This window comes from Misgurnus anguillicaudatus, chromosome 8 (assembly GCF_027580225.2).
Source record: "Misgurnus anguillicaudatus chromosome 8, ASM2758022v2, whole genome shotgun sequence".
NCBI lineage: Eukaryota > Metazoa > Chordata > Actinopteri > Cypriniformes > Cobitidae > Misgurnus > Misgurnus anguillicaudatus.
The window spans coordinates 15,767,898-15,785,073 of record NC_073344.2 but is presented as its reverse complement, the minus strand read 5'-3'; the positions used below and the strand labels follow the sequence as shown (position 1 = coordinate 15,785,073).

The window sequence follows — 17,176 nt, the reverse complement described above, 5'->3', positions numbered from 1 at the left end:
GTGTCTGTGACGTCAATTCAATTTTATTAATATAGCGCTTTTCACAATTGTTAATTGTTTCAAAGCAGCTTTACATGCATAGATGTAGGGAAAAACACAGAATAATCAATAGATAATATAAGAAGAAGACAACAGCAGCTAAGAATAAACCGTACAAGCGAGCGTAGTAATAATGTAATGTATACAGTAAAGTGCTAAGTTAGGCCAATGCTGGCTGACTCTCCCGGGGATGAAAACCCCCCCTAGGAAAAAAACTCTGTGGGAAAACTCCTAGGAGGACAAAAACCCTTGAGAGAGATTTAAATATATTTATATATATATTTTTTTTATATATATTTGTGTGACATCCCTCGAGTAACGAGTTACAATAGTCTATTCTAGAGGTCATAAAAGCGTGGATAAGCTTCTCTGCGTCAGATGTAGACAGCATATGGTGTATTTTTGAGATATTTCTAAGATGGCGACATTGGAGATATGGCTATCGAAGGATAAATTGCTGTCGAGCACCACACCTAAGTTCTTAACCGTGGAAGATGGCACCACAGTTCACCCATCTATGGGCAACTTGTAATCTGACATATTATGTTTGGAGTGATTCAGTTCGATATTAAGTATCTCTGTCTTATTGGAGTTTAGCATAAGGAAGTTATGTGCAATCCAGTCCCTAATATCGCTAATGCAGTCTGTTAGCTTAGAAAACTGGTGAGTTTCGCTAGGATGTGACGAGATGTAAAGCTGGGTATCGTCCGCATTGCAGTGAAAACTTTTGTTATGTTACCTGATAATGTCTCCTAGAGGTAACATATATAATGAGAATAGGATTGGACCTAAAACTGAACCCTGTGGTACGCCGTATTTAACCAGGGAGTGATATAACTCTTCCTTATTTACATAAACAAAGTGGTAACAATTGGTTAGATCTAAACCAGGCTAATGCCTGACCATTGATACCAACATAGTTTTCTAGTCTATTGAGTAAGATTGTGTGATCTATTGTGTCAAAGGCTGCACTAAGGTCTAGTAATATAAGGATTGAGATTTCACCACGATCACTACCTTTAGAAAGAAAAGGGACCCATAGGTTTGTAAAGAGCTTGTTTGAAGCCAATAGTAGCCGGTGCCTGCCGTAGCCATCTTGGCAGCATGTCACTGCGCATCATTCGTGGATAACCAAAAATGGGTAAAGAGGTGGGATGTTGGTGAAGCTGAGGTGGCTGGTTGCTGAAACCACGCCCCCTAGCTCGACAGTAGTGACAGCAGTGGTATATCACCCGTCACTCAAGTGGCAACACCCTCTTAATTATGCAGAACTTTAATGCTTAATATAATTTAAACAGATGAGTGCAAAAATATTCACCCCTCTCACAGTTGTCATGAAGGGCAAAAATAGCTATATAGACCAAAAACACTTTTTGTACCCGACTGTAAACATTATTTTCTGCTGTAAAGTTGCATTTTAACATGGGGGTCTATGGGAATTGACTCCCTTTTTGGAGTCAGCCTCTAGTGGCCAGTCGATGAATTGCAGTTTAAGTCACTTCCATATTGGCTTTATCAGAGAGATCGGAATTAAATTAAAGACGCATAAAATGTTCCACAACTAATGTTTTTCCCAAGTCTGTCAAAGCACAATATAGTTATGACTAGAGAATTTTGTTGGTGATGTTTTAGTGCACATTTTAATTGTACATGTGTTGAAAGAATGTGCATGTTGATGATGGTGTGAAGCCAGTGAAGGAATTATGAATTTTGCCGTGAGGCCTTGAGATTCCCCTCCACATTCATTGACAATTAAAACATACGCAGTCGTTTCTTATTTTTCTTTCAATGAGCTGCGAGTCATTACCGCGACCCTGACTGTCTTCTCTCTTACGAAGCCAAACTTAGAGGAAGGAATAAATTCTCATTTAACTGAGAGCAAAAGTTAGAGAGAAAGCATGGGAGAGAGAGATTTGGCAGACAGCGCACTCATAACCACACATGAATAAGGCCTATTATGGCAATGTATTCCCAAAGTGACAACTTCCACTTGTGGCAGGAAGAAGATCTGTTCTTCGAACATGCAGTACTCATGCTTTTTTAGGACAGCTCTGTAAGCATGCGATGGCAGTAGACAACAGAGATGACATTTATTTAACAGTATTAAACTGTCTGATATGAAACAGAGATGTTGGATTGTGAAGTCATGAAACCAACACACTTTACTGTTGTAATGTGACATATACAGTATGTAACATGAAAAGTACCATAGTAGTTTTATATTAGCTTTTATAGCACAGTGTTGCCAAGTCCGAGGTTTTCCAGAAGAATTGGGGTACTTTTAAACAGTTGCCACAGGTCGTTTTTTGTCCACAGGTTGAAGGTGAAAAAATTTTGTTTGTCTGCTGTCTATCTTAACCCAGCAAGCAATAGCCATCATTTCACCATCTAACTACATAGACCCGTTCCAGCTATGAGTAACCCCTTTCTAGCAAAATAAAATCTTGTTTTTGCAAAAATAAAAAATAAACTTCCAAGATGTGTGATATTCCACAAAGTCAACAGTAATTGCAATTTATTTCATTTTATTTCATTTATTTGTGGGCTATGGTTAGATGTCTATTAAATTTTCACTGACAGCCTAAATTTTGTTTTAGCCTAGACATCCGGGCTGTGTTTGGATGGCTATAAAACATTTTCTAGAGCAAAATTGCTCAGAAAAAAAACCAGTTGTCACTAAGGCGGTACCCTTTCAAAAAGTACAGCTTTGCACCTAAAGAGTTCATATTAGTACCTCAAAGATACATATTAGTATACATACAGTTCATAAAAGAGGCCCAAGGAACCTTCAAGATTTAAAGACCATTTGTGTGGAAGAATGGGCCAGAATCACTCCTGAGCAATGCAGGCGACTGGTCTCTCATTACAAGAGGCATCTAGAAGCTGTAATCACCAACAAAAGCTTTTCCACAAAGTATTAAATAAAGTGTGTTCAATACTTATTCCCTGTGTCATTTCACTTTATTTATTATGACTCAACTTGTATACTTAAATGTTCTGATTTCTTTGTATGAATTCAATATGGCTTGATGGCTATATCTGGTGGAAATTTTGTGTCAATAGCCCACTTAGAAATCCCCTTACTGATAAAAATGCTGATGTGTCAAATACTTATTTCCCCGCTGTATTTGTACAAAATGTATACATATCTGTACCTAATGGTACATATAAGGACCTTTTTAAAGGGTACTGCCCCAGTGACAGCTGGCTGGGTACATTTAAAAAAAAATTCTAAAAGTGTGGGAAGGCATGATGATGACCTTATGATATCAGACTGTGTTTATAATTACTTAAATACAGTGACTTTTAAGAATATATTGTCTTAACAGGGACAAATCTTGGTGTCCTCAGAGTACCTATGTGAAGTTTTAGCTCAAAATATCATATAGATAATTTATTATAACATGTTAAATTTAAAAATACTGTAAAAAATACTTTGCTGCCTTAAAATGTTTTGTTAAATAAACTCAGATTTACAAGTCATGTCAACGAAGATGAGTTGTCACAACTTATAAAATATAGTTGAGAAAAGTCAACTTAAAAGTCAAACATCTCACTTTTAGTTATAACAACTCATCTCTATTCAAGAGAAATAAGTTGAAATGACTTGTAAATCAGAGTTGATTCAACAAAAAATGTTAAGGCAGAAAAGTATTTTTTACAGTGTAGGTGTGAGGAAAAATGTGCCATTTTTGGGTGTGTCCTTTAAAATGCAAATGAGCTGATCTCTGCACCAAATGGCAGTGCTGTGGTTGGATAGTGCAGATTAGGGGTGACATCACAAGGGGAGCCAATTTTCAATTAACTATTTTTTTTCACATGCTTGGAAAGAGTGGTTTACCAAAACACTTACTAGGATGATCTTTTTCACATTTTCTAGATTGATAAAAGCACGGGGACCCAATTCTAGCACTTAAAGGAGACATTTCACAAGACTTTTTGAAGATGTCAAATAAACCTTTGGTGTCCCCAGAGTACATATGTGAAGTTCTAGCTCAAAATACCATATAGATAATTTATTCTAGCATGTTAAAATTTCCACTTTGTAGGTGTGAGCAAAAATTTGCTGTTTTTGGTTGTGTCCTTTTAAATGCAAATGAGCTGATCTCTGCACTAAATGACAGTGTCATGCTTGGAAAGTGCAGATTAAGGGGTAGTGTTATCCCCTTCTGACATCACAAGGGGAGCCAGATTTCAATTACCTATTTTTCACATGCTAGCAAAGAATGGTTTACCAAACTAAGTTACTGGGTTGATCTTTTTCCATATTTTATAGTTTAATAGAAGCACCGGGGACCCAATTATAGCACTTAAACATGGAAAAAGTCAGATTTTCATAGTATCTCCCCTTTAAACATGGAAAAAGTACGATTTTCATGATATGTCCCCTTAAATGCATAAAAGAATGTAAAATATGTATTTTAGATACATGTTATGGGACTGGCCCATTTCTAGTCTTGGTGTTTGGCATAAGGACATTAGGCTATTTTTGGGCTAGTTTGATTGGCCATTAGGCTGGTTTGTTGCGCAGACCTGGCAACCCCATTGAAGCCACACGTGGATTTGTTTTGACTGTTACAAACAGACAAAATTGTCTTATCAGCCTCGGAAAGCTTAATATTTCTCTTGTAGTACTTTCTTTATTCTTCGATTCTGGAGATATTCTGAGGCTTTATTCCATTTGCAATAACCATAACAACATTTTACATAATACTACCTAGTGAACTAGCGTAACAACCACAGAAGAACAAAAGACAAGAGCTCAAATCTAAAAGAACTACATGCAGGGCCTGAAAACGTACAGGGTGGTGTTCACTTCCCTTAGGCTGGTGTAACTCTGATTTAATCATCAAATAACAGTCTGTTATCTAAACCACAAGTCCCTTTTCTATAAATGTCACTTACTGATTTGCAAGCTCAGATGATAGATATTATCTGCTGCTGTATACTATAGTTGTATAATGAAACAAACCATACAATGTTAAGGAATCACACAAACAAGCAATTACACATCAGGCTGGTGTCATTATGCAATACAATTATACTAACCAACACTGTTCATACAAATGCTGTCAGATCTCAATCTCTTTAGTGTTCCACTTAATAATAACACACATTTTGCTTCCCCTGCAAATAGATCTGGGTTTAGAATCCTTACATAGCATATATGTATTTAATTTGTAATGTAATCAAACAAAGCGTGACACTGGTTTGTTTATTAAGGTGTTAAGCTTTAACAACAGTCAACCACAAAGAACCGAAAGAAAAGTCGGCACAATAGTTCGCATGCACCTCACATCTCTGAACTCTGCTAGGCTTGATCTTACACTGCAACTCTTTTCTTTGATGTTACAGTACAGAAAACATCCTATTTTCTCTCCTCCACTCTCCCAGAATAGTCGAGAAGACTGAAGCATCATTACCACCCAGCATCACCGACCAAAAAAGTCCATTCCTGATATCCACAGTAAAGGAGGCATTACATAAATTACAGGCTGAGAGTGAGGCTGTTTGCTTTACTCATCACAGGAGCACCGAGGTCTCTAATTAATCTCCCCTTGGCTCTGGAAGGGCAATGCATGGTAATTTGAGGAGAAACGCAGTTTAAAGACTAAATAGAACAGAGAAGGTGCCTAAAAACTATCCATTAAGAAATCTAATTGGTACTGATGTATCTAGTGTGCATCCTAACATTTAGCTCGAGTGATTTTGGTAAACTATGTGAGCTTTATTCGCCTGTGTTACATTATATAGGAAAGCAAATTGCTCTCTACACTTTTATTTTTTACAGAGATAATAAAGATACACTAAGCAACATTGTTCACTATTTAACGCAATTACCAATAAAATGGGTTAGGGCGAGACATATTGAGGGCCTCCTCCCCTTCTTAAAAATAACGTTTAGTTTATCTCACAGCCTGGAAATTGATGAGAAGTGGAAGTGCAGAATGATGTCATAAAAATCGCTGATCCATATTGGCAAAGATAAGAGACTGTACGTTTTGAATGCTTATATCTGATAAATGTGAATTTTGTTAATGTTTTGTAGCGCACTACTTCACTGTAAAATTGCCTTGTGGCACTTAAAGGATTAGTCAATTTTCTTAAAAAAAATCCATATAATTTACTCACAACCATGTCATCCAAAATGTTGATGCCTTTCTTTGTTAGTCGAGAAGAAATTATGTTTTTTGATGAAAACATTCCAGGATTTTTCTAATTTTAATGGACTTTAATGGACCCCAACACTTCAATGTCATTACGCAATTACGTGAGGTTGTAAGACAATTTCCTGAATAAATATAGCACCTCCCCAAAGGACACTGCATGGGGGCAAAGTGAGTGCTCGGGAAAGCAACTCTCTACGATTCACAGTGGACTTCCCACTGAGAAACATTTGGGTTTCAAAGACACACCTTTAGGGTGTCATACATTTGTATTCTTATTGTCTCAAAGCAAACTGTATATGAAATGCTACATGCACAAAGAATCTAAAATCTGTATCTTATTTGTTTTTCATTGAAATATCTCATTGCAAGTGGTTACAATGGTCTCACCCATATAACAACAGAATACAATGTTAAAGTATATGTGAAACTTCATTCAATGTTAATAGACACCTCCCATTCCAAGCATAAACCAATTACCCACTGTATACAGATTAAGGACAGCCCTTAGTTCTACAACAACCAATCAGTACCAAATTCCTATATGCTTTGTTCTCTGGTTATTTAAGGAGATGTGTACAAGATTTAGGCGGGACTTTCAATATCTAGAAATGCACCCCCATGCTGCTGTATCTTTGATATAGCATCATGTATTTTTATTTTATTTTGAGGAATCTGTAACCAGATCTTCATCTCCTTACCAGGTATGCAATGGTTTTTCGTTTGTTTTGTATTTGAATTGGAATGTAAATTGGCTTCTGAATTATGTTTTTCCTTACCTGGTTAATAAATTGTTATGTTTGATTTTATTCTGTGTTGCTCGGTAAATGTTGACACTGCAAGTAATATCGTTGTATCCGTAGTTACCGTAAGGACAGAAATCAGGCTAGGATCGGCCCAAATCCCAGTTAGATAGTGAATAATACATCAGCTGAGGATTTGTGAGATACGACTAGCAAATTGGCGTTAGTTTAAGTGTACTTAGAAGCGTGGAGGCTGTGTTTCCGTTTAGAGTAACATCTCTGATTACTCTAAATAGGGTAAGTCTCAACCTCTGTTTATTTCAATATTATTCTATTCATTCATTGTGATTAGAAATAATTATTGTAATAATTAAGTGTCACCTCTAAGGGGACTAAATAAAGTATGTTTAAAGTTGAGCACGCAGAGAGCGGCCGCTTAAGCGTATAGTCCAACCTCTGGCAGCGACCAACACTGATTCGCTTATGACCGTTGACCAGTATATTAATTATGAGGCCCGTACTAGGATCATGTGCGACTATGAGAACCGAATGAACGAGTGTAATACCAGAGCTTTATCAGAATAAATAAACAAACATCCATCTAAATTCTGTAAGTTTTAAAAGTAATAATCAATCCAATTTGTAATATAATATAAACTAAATCTTTGTCTTTGGAGTCAGATAAGAGATAATAATACAAAATTACATAAATGCCAAAACGTCACCTGCAAGCGCCGGAAAAGACCGAACGCGCTATTACCCTTCGTTTGGATTCCGTCGTTGGGCCAAACGGATGGATGGGGTCATATTTGGACCCCTTACAAAGTGGTGATCCCGAGACGTGATATTCAACCAGTGAGAAAATCTTATCAAAATGTACAAAGTACGATTGATGCGATCCCTGGAGAATAAGAGTCTTTTCATGGAGCTAAAGGTTTGAACTTCTTCTATTTCTTCAGCTGATGTGGTAAGTCAATCTTTTCTTTGCCTTTTAAAAATGTTGAAGGGAATGTTTTAAACATCCCACATTTATGAAATAGGTTGTAAATATACCTAATGTTAGACCGGAGAACAAATCCGGTGGGGCTTAAAAGTTAAATGAAACCACATTATTAGGAAAATGCTGTGTAATGCTAATGGAGAATGAATTGCGTTGCTATGTTAAGATCTTTTGTTTACGTGCCTACGGAAAACAAAAGATCGTCTCACATTGGAGTTAAACCATCCAAAATTTGTTCTGATTCTCAAACAAGGAAAACATCTAGAATCTAAATTTAAATCACCAAATTCTACACAATTGTTTTTGTTGTGACAGCAAATGCACAACATAGAAAAGATAGTTAACAAACTTTAACAATTAAACAATGATGTTGGATGATTTAAACTACAATGCAATGAATGTGTTTGCATGTGAAAGGAGGACTTGGACAATTGAAATGTGAGAAGCACACAGATAGTAAGGTTTTTAAATGCTGCAAACACCAGTGTACAATCTATATTTGATGAATTAAGGTAATATTGTAATCAAGCTGGAGAATGAAGGAAATGTATGAATGATTGAAGGCAGCGTTGTTGGATTTAAAAATCCCCAACACATAGAGAAATGTAACTGAATGGTGGACATTAAGCAAGTAGGGAGATGATTTAAAACTAGTAAAGATTGCTTGTTGTGAGTGAGTCTTCTAAAAGATCACTTTGGATTGAATGAGGATAGAATGGAATCAGTAAGTCATATTACAATTACAAACTTCTAATTCAATGTAGTATTTCTCCATTGATGAGATACAATTAAGCAAAACCTAAAATTGTTGCAGGAAAATATAATGTTGTCCCAGGCCAACACAAATGGTCTTATCTCTCACTGTGAGACACCCAACTGAGATGAAAGGGCTTACCCCCCACTCAGATAACGGGCTATCCATTGTTCCCAAGAGAGAACATTTTTTTTAAAAGAGACATTGTCTGTAACCATATTTTCCTTCTGTTAATCAATCTCAGTGTTCTTTAAGAACTTGATAAACACCAGGACTGTTAAAAGTTCTTGGCTTAGTCTTTCCCTATGAGTCTGTGAATATTGTTTAAAGACAGTTTTATACAGCTTTATAGAGATATGAAAGGCCACACAATTCTTAGTCTTGAAACTGTTGTAGGAATACATTAGCATGAACCAATAAACGTCTGTGCCTCACACCAGTCTGTCCAGGGCTGACACCTTTTCACATTCAAATACATTGATACAGTAACATCTTGCAAATTACAAACACCAGCCTGGTGTTCCTTAAAAGAGATCAGTAATGAAAGTATTTTTAATTTATACTATTTTAATGTAATATAATCTATATTGTGATCAAGTTGCAATATACATTATATTATAATGGCCAAACAGGCCTCAGATGGTAAAATGTGGTGCATTAAATGTACTATGGAATAACTTGCACAGGCCAAACCCACAGAATTGGTCCACTATGCAGTGTCAAAGGGGCGGAATGTGCTGTCACATGTTGCCATGTTTTAACACTTAAATATTACATGACACTTGTGATAGTAAACCAAACCCATTTAACTGGAAATCACTAACCCATTTTTAATCCAATACAGATTGGGCACATGCTTGTGTGGCTTAACAGCCAGTTAGCATGTGTTTAACATTCTCATTGCAGTGATCCGTTTACATTTTCTGATTTGTAATTGATCGTAAGGCATTGATATTTCTATAGAACACATTCTAGTTGTTTGTTTCGTATGTGTTTCTATGTTGAAGGATTTGTCTCCTATGCGGTAAACTCTGCTATTCCTTGTATAGCTGCAGTCAGACCCTAAAGAGGAGCACAAAATGCCATGTGGCTACAATGTGTTAATTGCATCAATGAAAATGTTTTACCTCACAACAGGATCCAGTAGCACTTTTACCATGTTTCCTAACTAAAAACACTGGTGTTGGAAGACTTATTGAGCCAGATTACAACCTCATACCGATAATATCGAACTGGCTCCCTGTTTTAACAACAGGACTAAATTTGCATCACAATTTATCCTCCTCACCTTTGTTGCAGCATGGTATTCACACATAGCCTCAGTTAAATCGCATAGCAAACACTCACTTACCAAGAATTAGTCATTATTTCAAACTGTCTGAATTTAAGCATCTGTTTTGGGTTTTCTTTTCAGAAGTTTGATCAGTTTAATGTCTACTGAAATCTTGATAAAGAGCAATTTTCTAAGTTTAATACTATTATTTTTGACATTTGATTTGCTCTGTATGTAAGACATTTAAAACTATCATGTTTATCACCACGCACCACACAACATATTCCAAACTGAACACTACACTTAAAACCAACATTCTCCTGTTACACCAACAGAGCCATCTAATCTAACACACATGATTATTATTATTATTATTATATGGTCTACAAAGCCCATACCAAAATCTATTATAGCAGTATTATACTGTCACTATTATCGATACACCCTATAGTATGCATAACCAAATTTTACTTTACCATATTCCATTTTTTATTTTCACATGACCTAATATATGCATACCTGAATATTATTTTAACACTTTCTGGGTTTTATTTTTTTTATTTTTACATTACCCAATATATCCATTCATGAAGGTTATTTTTACATTTTCTGGGCTTTATTTTTCATATAATCTATAATATGCATACTTGAACGTTATTTTAATATTTTCTGGGTTTTATTTTTCATACAATCTGTAATATGCATACTTGAAGATCATTTTAACAATTTCTGGGTTTTATCTTCATACAATCTGTAACATGCATATCTCAAGGTTATGTTAACACTTCTTCATCTGGGTTTTATTTTTATAATATGCATACCTCAATGTGATGTTTTTATTGCTTTAACCTGATCTTTTGCATCCTCTCCTTCAATATCCAGAGACCAAGTACCTTTGAATTCAGCTAAACTCCAAATACAACAGTGGGAAAGAACTTTGGTAATTTTATATATCAGATATATTTGACCTGGTGAGACCGTACCACTTGCACTTTTCACATCAAGGTATCATGTGTTATGTTTTTATTTATTTTATTTATGGTTTGCCCTATGAATCTATTGATAATGTTGCTGAGTCTATCAGTATTGATCAATGTTCAATCAATGAATGGTCCTTAAGATGTGCAGGTGTTTTCACACAGTGATGTATTGTCAATGACATGATCCCCACCTGACGATGTCTGAAATCAGAGATGATCACCGTTCAGAGGTGACAACTTTCTTCAAATGGATAGAACGTCTAAGAACAGGTGGTTTTTCGCAAAAGAATGGGACATTCATTGAACAAAGCACACGGGCCTTGGTTGACACACTGAACTTGAAAACTACGAACACTACAGAGATTGGACACCACCAAGAGCTAACATCTTACTGTATGTTGATCCCATCGGGACTGTTATGTTCTCCGATATGATCAAGCGGCGGAGCTGTAAGACAATTTCCTGAATAAATATAGCACCTCCCCAAAGGACACTGCATGGGGGCAAAGTGAGTGCTCGGGAAAGCAACTCTCTACGATTCACAGTGGACTTCCCACTGAGAAACATTTGGGTTTCAAAGACACACCTTTAGGGTGTCATACATTTGTATTCTTATTGTCTCAAAGCAAACTGTATATGAAATGCTACATGCACAAAGAATCTAAAATCTGTATCTTATTTGTTTTTCATTGAAATATCTCATTGCAAGTGGTTACAATGGTCTCACCCATATAACAACAGAATACAATGTTAAAGTATATGTGAAACTTCATTCAATGTTAATAGACACCTCCCATTCCAAGCATAAACCAATCACCCACTGTATACAGATTAAGGACAGCCCTTAGTTCTACAACAACCAATCAGTACCAAATTCCTATATGCTTTGTTCTCTGGTTATTTAAGGAGATGTGTAGAAGATTTAGGCGGGACTTTCAATATCTAGAAATGCACCCCATGATGCTGTATCTTTGATATAGCATCATGTATTTTTATTTTATTTTGAGGAATCTGTAACCAGATCTTCATCTCCTTACCAGGTATGCAATGGTTTTTCGTTTGTTTTGTATTTGAATTGGAAAGTAAATTGGCTTCTGAATTATGTTTTTCCTTACCTGGTTAATAAATTGTTATGTTTGATTTTATTCTGTGTTGCTCTGTAAATGTTGACACTGCAAGTAATACCGTTGTATCCGTAGTTACCGTAAGGACAGAAATCAGGCTAGGATCGGCCCAAATCCCAGTTAGATAGTGAATAATACATCAGCTGAGGATTTGTGAGATACGACTAGCAAATTGGCGTTAGTTTAAGTGTACTTAGAAGCGTGGAGGCTGTGTTTCCGTTTAGAGTAACATCTCTGATTACTCTAAATAGGGTAAGTCTCAACCTCTGTTTATTTCAATATTATTCTATTCATTCATTGTGATTAGAAATAATTATTGTAATAATTAAGTGTCACCTCTAAGGGGACTAAATAAAGTATGTTTAAAGTTGAGCACGCAGAGAGCGGCCGCTTAAGCGTATAGTCCAACCTCTGGCAGCGACCAATACTGATTCGCTTATGACCGTTGACCAGTATATTAATTATGAGGCCCGTACTAGGATCATGTGCGACTATGAGAACCGAATGAACGAGTGTAATACCAGAGCTTTATCAGAATAAATAAACAAACATCCATCTAAATTCTGTAAGTTTTAAAAGTAATAATCAATCCAATTTGTAATATAATATAAACTAAATCTTTATCTTTGGAGTCAGATAAGAGATAATAATACAAAATTACATAAATGCCAAAACGTCACCTGCAAGCGCCGGAAAAGACTGAACGTGCTATTACCCTTCGTTTGGATTCCGTCGTTGGGCCAAACGGATGGATGGGGCCACATTTTGCCCCTTACAAGGTCGTGCTGGCTCGTCACACAGCCGGAGGACTAAGAGAAGTTGTATTTTTTATTTTTCTTGCCAAAAATGACAATCGTTTCGCTAAAAAAGACCTTTATGCCTCGTTTGGAGTCCTTTGAAACTGCAATTTTAAACTGCATTAAAACTGTTAAGTGTTGGGGTCCACTTTGTTTGACCTCATCGCAATGATTTCAGATCACCACGATGATTGCACATCTCTTTAAAAAACACAAGGGGAGCTGCAGTGCCTGTATAAACAAGACAGTATCAGATGGCGCTCCTTAACTGACAGTGTAACGCGATACATTGCAAAGCCATTCAATACAGTGGAAAACAGCATTTAATAATGCTGCAAAACTTTGATACGCAGTATGAACTGATTATTTAATCATTGTGACAGCCCTATTAATGAACTTAAATTTACAATATATTTCAACTTTATTGACTAGTGATGAGTTGCTATAAAATATAAAAATAAAGTAGCTTAAGTTATTTGAACTTTATTTTTTATAAAACTCCTTACTAGTTAAGAAAGTTGAAATTAATTGTAATTTCAAATGGATTAAATAAAAAAATTAAATGCAACAAGGAATTTTTTCAGTGTAGATATCCTTATCTTTATCCTATTCATACTAACATTCAAAAAAAACATTTGATCACAATTTTTATTTCATGGGGATTTCAGCAACAAAATAAAAAGATTAAAGGATTATTTTAGATGGTTTCCAAACTACATGTTTTACTTTACTTTAAAGGTGCAGTCTGTAAAATTTAGCGGCATCTAGTGGTGAGGTTACAAATTGCAACAAGCAGCTCAGCCCACTGCTCACCCCTCACATTTGAAATGCATAGAGAAGCTACAAAAGCCGCCACCGTAAAAACATATGATCGTTGGAGACAAAAAAGTTTGTCTGTTCAGGGCTTCTGTAGAAACGTGGTGGCACAAAATGGCGACTTCCACAAAAGGGGACCCTAGTGCATGTAGATAAAAACATCTCATTCTAAGGTAATAAAAACATAACGGTTCATTATAAAAAGGTCTTTATACACCCATGATAATGTAGTTTTGTATATTATATTGCATTTTTGTCAAGAGATCTTTCTAAAAATTACACACTGCACCTTTAAGGTTGTATTTGTTAACATAAGAAAATGCAAAAGCTAATATGAAATAGCATTGAACAATATAGTATATACGTTAGTTAATGCCAGTTGATCTTGTTAGTTCATTGTAACTTAACAGTTACAACTTTTGATTTTAAAAATGTATTAGTAAATGCTTAAATTAACATTACTAAGATGAATAAATGCTGCAGAAGTGTTGTTCATTGTTAGTTCATCAGATAATGAATTACCTAATGTTAACAAATACAGCCTTATTGAATCAAAATCACCTTCATTGCCAAGTACATTTGCACAGTAATTTGTCTTGATGTACTGGTGCATAACAATCACAGTAAAAACTACAATACAATAAATAAGGAAATATTCAGAAATTTGACATATACAAAAAGGGAAATTTACTGTACATTAGTGAGGGATGTATAAAGTGGGCCCAGTGCCAACCTGTAATTTTTTGGTCACCTACAATTAGGTGTAAACCTTTTTTTCCTGTTCTGCTAGCCAATTTATATTTGGAAAAAGGAACAGTTCAAGGACACCAGAAATATCCAGATGTTAAGCCTCTATACTGGGCACCTGGACAAAGGTTATCTCTGGCTCAATATGGAGAAGTCTGGTGGATTTGACATTTTAAACCACAGTTGTGATCTCACTAATACCTAGAAATATTTTCAGTTACTTTATCTTTCATCAGCACAAAGATAGAAAAAAACATCTCAATCTTCTAAGGATTAAAATTTACTATTGCTGCTGTATTTATGCTTTATAGTCTAGAAATCAACAGGCGCAATATAACCCCTTTACCTTGTTTGTGATCAATTATGCACTTCTGCTTCAGTATGTGTGTGTACGCAAGTGTTGTTGTGGTAGATGTCTGCGCTCTGCAAAGATGAACATTCAATTTGAAGCCTTAGGCATTGTTTGGCTTTTCTATGCTGAGCTGCCAGCCGCATGTACATATGCTGTCACTCAGCTTTTCTCTAAGACATGCTTTAAAGCTTAAAGGTTCCTAACTAAAGCCGACTCAGTTTTACATCAAGTAAGCTTTGGCATTGCTTAATGACCAATCATTTTACATTTACATTTATATCCTGATAAGCAAAATACCCTACGGAAAAACACAAATCGCTCTTATATTTCAAATATTTTACTAGACACCAATGATCAAAGTAGAATAAATCAAGTAGTTAAGTTTGTGACTACTTCACGTTTATTTGTATAGTCTCCTATTTCTACAAATCTTAAGTGTCTCCTCTAGTTCCAGAGTTTAAAAATTATGAATGTGATATCATCAAATTTTCAAAGCCGAAACATCCATGCATTCCTATTTTTCCAAATGGATTTTAGGTGAAAATCTGAGACAAAGTTGATACTCGGAAACATAACTGAGACAATGCTATCTCATGACAATTCACATGTATTTTACAAAGTGGCTTATTTATATAAATTCGTACGACCACACTAGTAAATTTTTGAATGATTTGCTTTTGCCCCTGTGACGTTGAGGTTAAAGGGCTCATTATAGTTGTGCGTAGGTCCTACGGCGATGGCGTAGGTTCTGCGTCGGTTTTCATTTATACTTTTGTGTCGTCATCCGTGTTGACGTGCAAACACACGCGCAGACTGCTGGTAGGCAGTATCCACGCGTGTAACCACAGTAGCAGCGCGACCGTCAATGAAAAAGCAGCTTGGCAAGTTAACCCACAAACGAAGAAGAAACAGCAACTTGTGTATGATTTGAGAAGACCAGCAATAATGATAGTAAATGATCACCGGCAGAACCTGCTTAATCTCCGCTTAATCTCCTTATCCGTTATGTATATATATATATATATATATATATATATATATATATATATATATATATCTCCCAAGGGTTTTTCCCTCCTAGGACTTTTTTACTTCCCTGGCTAAAAAGTCCAGGGTTTTTTTTCTCCTAGGGGGTTTTTCAACCCGGGGAGGCTTCCTTTCGGGCTTAACTTCTATACGTTACATTAGTAATACATTCGCTTTAATGTTGATTTATAGCCGCAGCAAATTTAGCTGTTTGTGCTATCGTGTATTATGTTGTGCTATCTGTCGATTTTCTGAGCTTTTCACTGCTTCTATTAATGTAAAGCTGCTTTGATACAATTACCAAATTGTGAAAAGCGCTATATAAATAAAATTGAATTGAATTGAATTAAATAAACAGCGACTTTTGTTGCAGTTTGAGTTAAATCACTTCTCAACTTGGCACATCTTTGTTTTCACCGTCTCAAACAGAAAAACCTATGACGCAGTTTTGTTTACCTGACGGGAGGGGTTCTGGTGGACCAATCACAGCGCTTGTGGTCCATGTAGAACTGACGCGCTGTTAAAAATTTTGCGAGGTGCGCATCAGGCTATCGACAAGCCCAGTGTTTTCCCAATGTTGAACATTTTTTAACTCTCAGGGACTGGTAAAAATGGCAAACATCATGCATCTTGCCAGGTGCCAGGTTTTTTTTAAACTAAGGCATTCCCATAGTAAACAACAACAACAAAAACGCTTTGGATGACACACAGCCGTAATCGAGCAACATTTGAGCAATACAATCTTTATTTCTGGGAAGCCAAAATTCTTAAACCTCTAAGTAAACATACACACATGCAAAACAAAAAAGCAGACAGATTTGCATCATCTATGAAGCGAGAGAACATTAATGTCTTTGCTGTTACAATTTGTCCTATAATTTCATTATGATGTTCAATTAGCAAAGTGCCATTTCAGCATTTGCTGCTCCAAATTGCCCATCAAGCCGGCATCAGCGAAAACAAATGTTGTATTCTACTCTTATCTATAAAACATGCACTCTTGCTGCAATCAAACAAATGAAAATACATCACATCAATTAAATGAGTCAACAAATGGAGAGGCACAATATTTATTATCAAAACACATTCTTATGTAAAAGTTTATTTTTAGAAATGGGTACTTAGTAGACTAATTGATGGTACATCGTGTTATTGTTCCTCTTATTGGCACAACCACAGCATTTGGCATGCAGTGCATTACAAATATGTACTGGCAACAAAGCTGAAGCTTGTTTTATATCGAGGGATTTGTCTCCAGTCATACAGTATGATAGACAAATAATGTATAAGCAGGGACATCAAGTCACTTTAAGACGAAATAATAAACTTGAATACTGTCACGACACGGGAGGGTTGTA

General features: G+C 35.9%; 1 protein-coding gene across 2 annotated transcripts in view; it reads right to left on the bottom strand.

Moving 5' to 3' along the window:
- camkva (CaM kinase-like vesicle-associated a) overlaps positions 1 to 17,176 on the bottom strand; it is a 43,484-nt gene that overhangs the window by 9,310 nt on the left and 16,998 nt on the right. The window lies entirely within an intron of this gene.